Genomic DNA, 6,929 nt, shown 5'->3' with positions numbered 1-6,929 from the left:
GCCTGTTTTTTCTTTCATGGTCAACACCGTGCCACGAACAGTTTTGATGCCACTCGGAGCCCTCCCCCTGTCCCCTCCCTTTCCCTCTGCAGGCTCGCTCTGGCAGGCGGAGGCACAGTTAAATTCCAGCACCTTCTCCACATACCCCCAAACTACTACGCGCTATTACTACGGCTGCCCTCCCTCTCGCTGTGCCTCCTCTGCTTCCCCAGCCTACCCGGGGGAGCCCGGCAGCGCCCCCCCCCCCCCCCCCAGGACGACGGCCGGGAGAGGGATAACGGGTGCCTAACTCCTCCAGGGCTTGGGGCTCTCTGCGTCCTGCGCAGTTTCTCTGCTCCAGGCACGAGCACGGCCCGAGAGCCGGCGCCTCGCAGACACACACGGATCCACGCATACAGTAGAGCTGTCTCGATCCACATTCTTGCACACCGCCCCCTCCTTCCCCCGAGCTCCCGGAGTCGCTGAGCGGGACGAGTGACAGGCGCGTCCCGCCAACCCGCGCCCGGGCGGGCAGGGAGGAGCGGCGCGCGGGGCCAACCGCGGCGCGTCTTCCGGCGCCCGTGGAGGCGGCGAGGGTGGGACGCGGGGCGGAGCCCGAGTTTAGGAAGAGGAGGGGATGGCTGTCATCAATGAAGTCATATTCATAATCTAGTCCTCTCTCCCTCTGTTTCTGTACTCTGGGTGACTCAGAGAGGGAAGAGATTCAGCCAGCACACTCCTCGCGAGCAAGGTAAATATAACTTACAACTCCTTTCTCCTCTTTCCCCTCCCTCCGGCCTCCCGGCTGCAGCCGCCGCACAAACCCCTCCCGCACGGAGCCGCCTTCGCCGGGGATTATTCATTATTATCCTAATTATTATTTATTGTGCATGCACGGAGACCCAAAACAAACAGGCGGGCCAACCGCCACAACAACAAAAAAAAAAGCCCGCCTCCCCGCGGGCCTCAGGTGGAATGCTCTAACGACAGCTCCCGGGCGGCCGTGGAAGAAACGGGAAAGTTTCAACCGAACCTTGCTGTTCTAATAATAACAGTAATAATTACTACTTTGGGGAGGCGAGGGGCGGGGGGAATCCCAACAAACCACAGCCTTGACCCTAGGTAGGCAGTCAGCGATGCGCTGCCAACTCAAGGTTGCAACACACACACACCCTCGGCAAGGTTGCAATCCCCCCATCCCCTTAAAGCTGGGGGAGGGGGGCGGTGAAGGGGGGGAAGGCGACAGTTCACCCCGAGCAGTCTTCCCCGGAAGAGTTGGAAGGGGAGCGGGAGAGGAGGGCGAGGAGCCCGGGCTGGCGGCCGGGCGCCAACGAACGCGGCTGCCACCCGCTTCCCGGGGACTTGTTTAAAGGGCTCCGGTTGCCGAGACGCGAGCGGATCGCGGCGGGAGAAGCCGGAGCTGGCGCGCCGTAGAGGCGGCAGCCACCGCCGCGGGGCCGGTGCGTGCCGGATCGGAGGTGTCACCTCCACTTTGCGCGTTCCCTCCGGCGGGGATGAGGACGTTGACCGGTAGGCAGGCCTTTAGGCAAAGGGGTTACCGGGGCGCTGCGCCCGGGGCTCTGCGGACGTCCCTGCCTCTGGTACCTGGCTGCCGCGCGGGCTCGGATGTTGAAGTTCGGGGTGTCCGGCCCGGGCCGCACTGCCGGGAGGGAGGGAGGAGGCCCCAAAGAAGGAGGTCGGAGGTGCCCGCCGGGCTCAGTTACCCTGCCCTCCTCCCCCCCCCGCCCCGGGGGTTGTTTTCTTTTGCTTGGCGTCTTCCCCCAGCTTGAGCCGCGGGAACCTCGGGCGTGGGTCGCCCGCGATCGTCCGGGTGCTAGGGGCTCGTTGGGGCCCGGGAGAGCCATCGTGGCTGTGGGCCGGGAGGCCATGATCCGGATAATCCTCTCTGCCTGACTGTCACAAACAGGACCCGCGCGCACCAGGGCAGCAGTGGTGGCGTTCGCCCGAGAAGGGGAAGGGCTGCGGGGGGGGGGGGGGGGGGGGGGGGGGGGGAAGGAGGGAGGGGGTGGCCAGGGCGGGAGGCGGGGAGACCGGGTGGGAGCCTCCTCCCAACGATGACACGCACCCCTTCCTTCTCGCTCCCTGCTTTCGAGTTTGCTTTATTCCCATCCCAACCTGATTTACCCCTTCCTCTGCTCTCCCCCTCCATCCGGCCGTCTTCCCTCCTCCCGTTTGCGTTGCAAAACAGGGCCATGCCATCTGCAAAGGTGTCGCGATGCACTTCCCCAAATAACCGGTCCGGCGTGCCAGTCCCTAGGCGCCCTCCGGCTGCGGGCGCACACCGAGCCCGGTCCTCCGGGTGCCCCGCACCAGGCCTCGCAGCCTGGGCGCAGTTGCACCGCGCGGGGCGAGGCGCAGCAGTGCGGGCTCCAGGGGACACCCGTGCCCTAGTCCCGGCACTCGGCCGGTTTCCGGTACACGCGGGGAAATCGCCTCCTGCCAGTGTCTTCGCGCTCGCCCCTGCCTCCGCCGCCTGGATTGCATTATTATTATCCGGGTTGCAGCTTGCGGCGGATCCTGGTGAGCGCGGGGCAGGCCGGACTGCTGGGGGGTGGGGGGTGGGGGTGGAGGGAAGTTGGACGTGGATCAGGCAGGGGAAAAAAAAAAAAAGTTTGGCAGGGCGGCTAAGTAGGAAGGGGGGTGGGAGGGGGCGGCGAGCTCCCGCGGCTCGCGTCTCCGCGCCTCGGGGCCGGCGCGAGTGTGTCTGCGCGTGAGTGTGAGTGTGTGTTGTGCGCGCCGGGGCCAGCGCGACGCGAGCAGAGGCGCCGGCAGCCGCCGGGAGCCCGGGGAGGACCAGGCGAGGTTTGGTGGCGGGGGCTGGTGGGGGTGGCGTGTGCGTGTAGCTGTGAGTGTGAGTGTGCGCGCGCGAGCGGCAGAGAATCAGGAAGTCACAGCAGCGAAGCGCACACAGACATGTTTGATCGCCGTGACATGACGCGCGCGAGGGAGGAAGCGGCGGCGGCGGCGGGGGCCGGGCCGCGGGCTCGGGCGCGGGCCTAGGGCTCGGGTGGGGAGAGCCGCTCCGGCACCCGGCCGCGCCGCCGCCACCGGCTCGGCGAGCCCCGCGCCTCTTTTTGTTCCGCGTCCCCCAGGTAAGGAGCCTGCGCCGGCGCCGCCCGCTCAGTGCGGAGCTTTCCGGCTCTCTCCCTGCCGGCCCCCTCCGGTCTCCCGGCTCGCCTTTCCTGCAAAGTCAGGCAGGCGGGGGAAGCGGGCTCCTCGCCCTCCGATCGATCGCGTGGAAAACTTTCCAGCGCGAAGCACCGCGAGGGCGAAGGAGAAGGCCTTGCTGGTTGCTGTCGCTTGTCAGTTCTTTCTCCTCCGGGTCCGGAGAGTGGAGTCGCTGCGCCCTGGGGCTGTTGCACATTCAAAACTTCGGGCCTAAACGTGCCTCCAACTCTCGCAGGATTTACTCCAGCAATAAAATAAATATTCCAAGTCGTCCATTTGGTCTTGCCAGGCATTAGGATTTTTTAAGAGAAGGAGACGAGCTTGGGGAGTCGAGGAAAGTGGGGGGGGGAGGGTGTTGTGCAGAATCCATTCCTTGTCTAATGTCTGCGCCGGGTGTTATGTAATTTTAGTAGCACATGGGTGCAAAGCCCACACTGGGCTTCTCCCCTCCTTTGTTTATATAACTTTTGGGAGAGTTTTGCAAGGTTTCGCCTTTTATCCTTCCTCCCCAGTCTGATGGACGTTGGTGCTTTTGAAACAACAAAGCGACCGGGGTTAATATTTTATGGAGAGGTGTCATCATGGTCTCCTGGTCATTAGATAGACTGTATTCCTAAATACGTGTAATGTTAGAGCCTAAGGGAGGCATTAAGGATACACGTTTGTCTCCTGTATGGAGTGGTTATTTTTAACGTCTGTGCGTCATGAATAGCAGAGTTAAATTTTAAACTCCCATTTCAAAGGACTTTTTTATTTACACCTGGTTGTGCCATGCTCCTAGGAGCAGAATGCTTGTATGAACAGAAAGATTGTTGCTGGCGTATGGAGTGGCAGAGAATTTCTGTCTAACCATCTAAGATTCAGAAGGCCCTGAGAGCTGGACTAAAATAAAAGCCATACCCAATATTATGTGTGTGTATAGACACTTAGATGTGCACATTCAAATATTTCGGTAATATTTTCCATCGGTTACTTGGGGGGCCACTGCCCCAGGCTTGTTTGCCAACACTAGACTTGGTAGGCATCCAGCCGACTTTGAGCACACTGGTTAAGTGCTAAGAGGTGTGGCAGGTTTGAATCCAAGTTGGTGCATTGTTATGCAAATCAAGACACACTTTCTCTGTTAAGGATCTAATTGCGCTTTTATTCTCCTGGACTTTTTTTTTTTTTTTAAAGCTCCTTGACGACTCAAATGTTTGCCACTGGGAAGAAGGGATCTGGAGATACCTGTTAGGTACCCAAGATACTTATTCCAGTGGATTAAGGAAGAAATCCAGACCTGGAGCCCGGGGTCCATTTACCTGATTGGAGGCATTAAGCAGAGGTGCCTTGTGGGTAAAGAACGCTGTGAAAATAAATTAGGAGTTTGGGGTATCAGAATCCTTGAAGAATGGTCAGAGGTGCGGGAGTGCCCCCTTCAATGCAGCCTTTCTCTTCTGAGTGACAGCAGTGACATCCCAGCTCCAGGACTAGCTGCACTGTGGCGTCTTAAGAAAAAATTCACCGCAAGAGTGTGTTCAAAGCAGCTTTAGATCTTTTCTTTTGTTCGGTTTTAAAGTGTTTTTTGAGCATTTCTCGTCAAGTTTTCTTGAAAGGTGCTTTGACCAACACCTGAGGCTTGGAATTGACCAAAAAAAAAGGAAAGAAAAAGTGCTCCTGCTTGTATTTTATCGCTAATGCTTGAATTCTGTTTAAGATATTTCTGACAGTATAACTGGAAAGTAACACTTTGGCAAATAATTATTCAAAACTCTCTGTCTTTGATAAAGATAAGACATTTACAGGCCAGTGTAAAAGCGTATTCCGTTCTCTCTAGGAGACCATTGTGACGCCCCTTATATTACTATATTTTGACATTTCATTTTAAAGGCTTATTATGTATTAGAGCAAGATCAGAAAAAACTTTAATAAGCTATAAAAGTGGTGGTGTCCTCCAGTGTTTTGGTGGCTTTTTCCTTTTTTTTTTTTTCTCCTTTAGAAGTCTTCCTTTGTAAACAAGACCTTTGTCAAACTCCCCTAGGTCAGCAGCTTTTTGATAGTCCAGAGAAATAATAAATCATGATTTGTGACATCTTGACGTGCTGCCATGAGAACAACTGAATTATCACAACTATAATCCTGGGTACTGTGTGTCAGTGCTGGCCTATTGAGGGAGTGTTGATAGGACCTGATTTCAACCAGCACAAGTTTTGATTCCCACTGTGTTGTGGTCAAGATGATTTTAAGGGGAGCCATGGACAATTTGTTGCTTAACATGAGTGGACTTGGAGAACTCCCTATAAGTGGATCACTTGTCTCTTCTGCAGTATTTCTGGGGAACAGATGAGAAAATCTCCCTAATGGGAAAGCCCATATATGGGAGCTACTTGTGATTTTTCTCTTGTCACTTTTTTTATGTGAAAGAATGATCTTCTGAATCACTCCCTGTCCTTAAATGTGTTCTGTAGATTGTTTTAGACCAACAGAGGATGCTGACTTTTCTGTCATCTTGGTAAGAGTTTGCATCATGGGACTTTAATCTCTAGCCATTTGAAAAAGTCTTGGGTCATTCCCTAAGTAGTTGGTAGCAGAAGATCTGGATGGTGGTAAAAGTTATTTGGTAGAGTATTTAGGAAGGCCTGAGATGTTTATTTTTTCTACATAGGAAGTCATGACTTCATATTTACCAGGGAATACAGAACTCATTAATTCACTCATTTGGAATGATGGTTTAGATATGGAATACAGGATTTTGACTGAAATATTGACATAAGTGGTGCCCTTCTGGACTTCTGGATTTATAACACATTATTATGTAATTGAAGCTGTGAATTGTGATGGTTTTTTTAGTTATGTAAGACTTCCAGAACATTCATACAGTTATAATCCAGCTATATGCCTGTATCATGTAAAACCTTTAAAAATCGCAATATTCTATTGTATTTTCAGGCACATAAGCATCAATTTAGGCATCGGTCTTACACCAAGATATTATCTACAGCTATGCAAGCGCTAATGTTTCAGAAACTTTTTAGAAACTGATCTAATCTAAATATGGGCTGACCCTTTTGTGAATTGTAGAGTGGAACCTCTAGGAGTTGAAATAAGTTTGAAGTTTAAAAACCATTAAATATAATTACAACTCCCCCCTTCCTCCCTTTTTTAAAGAACTGAATTCACAATTTGGAAATTTACATAACTTAAAAATAGAAAACACATATGTGACCAAAAAAGATCAGGATATATTGTTTTGTAGGTTCACAGTAGTCCAAGGGAAATTCTCTATCAGTTCGTGTTTGTTTTTCTTATTTAGGATGATTAAGTATTTCTTCACCTACTTGATGTTGTATATTTCAGTTGTTACCATCCCACTGAAAGATGGGTCACTGAACTTGGAAATTGACTGTCCAGGAAGAAAGCCCTCTCCCCTCTTCCCCCAGTGCTTTTGAAGCGGGCATGTGTTTACCTTTGTAGTGTCTGCACTGCCTCTGTACCTTGCCGCCGTTCACTGTATTCATACATGTGCTAAAATGCAATTAAGCAAAGCCCATAACTCTTTAAAAAACAATCTACAACTGAGAATTTGTGTTTTAAAGAATATACCTGAGCAAATGGCAAACTGCGCAGGCCTCGTGGTGGAGGGAGTGGTCAGGGTGAGCTGTCACGGGTCCGTGGGGTAGCCTTGCGGCCAGAGGAGGGCAGGGGTGGAGGAGGTGGGGGTGCTGATCATCAGAAGAAAATCCAGAGATCACGGGGACTGGTCTGAAGAGTCCATGAGAAGA

General features: G+C 53.3%; 1 protein-coding gene across 1 annotated transcript in view; it reads left to right on the top strand.

The window, feature by feature from the left end:
- The first annotated feature begins 688 nt into the window (after positions 1–688).
- Positions 689–6,929, top strand: part of SMARCA2 (SWI/SNF related, matrix associated, actin dependent regulator of chromatin, subfamily a, member 2) — a 187,343-nt gene continuing 181,102 nt past the window's right edge. Inside the window, exon 1 of the mRNA XM_044920710.1 lies at positions 689–730. The gene's annotated coding sequence lies outside the window, so the exon portion shown is untranslated. The remainder of the gene's footprint in view (positions 731–6,929) is intronic.

Source organism: Neomonachus schauinslandi, chromosome 13, assembly GCF_002201575.2.
Source record: "Neomonachus schauinslandi chromosome 13, ASM220157v2, whole genome shotgun sequence".
In the NCBI taxonomy this organism is placed as follows: domain Eukaryota; kingdom Metazoa; phylum Chordata; class Mammalia; order Carnivora; family Phocidae; genus Neomonachus; species Neomonachus schauinslandi.
This window is presented reverse-complemented; position numbering and strand designations above follow the sequence as displayed.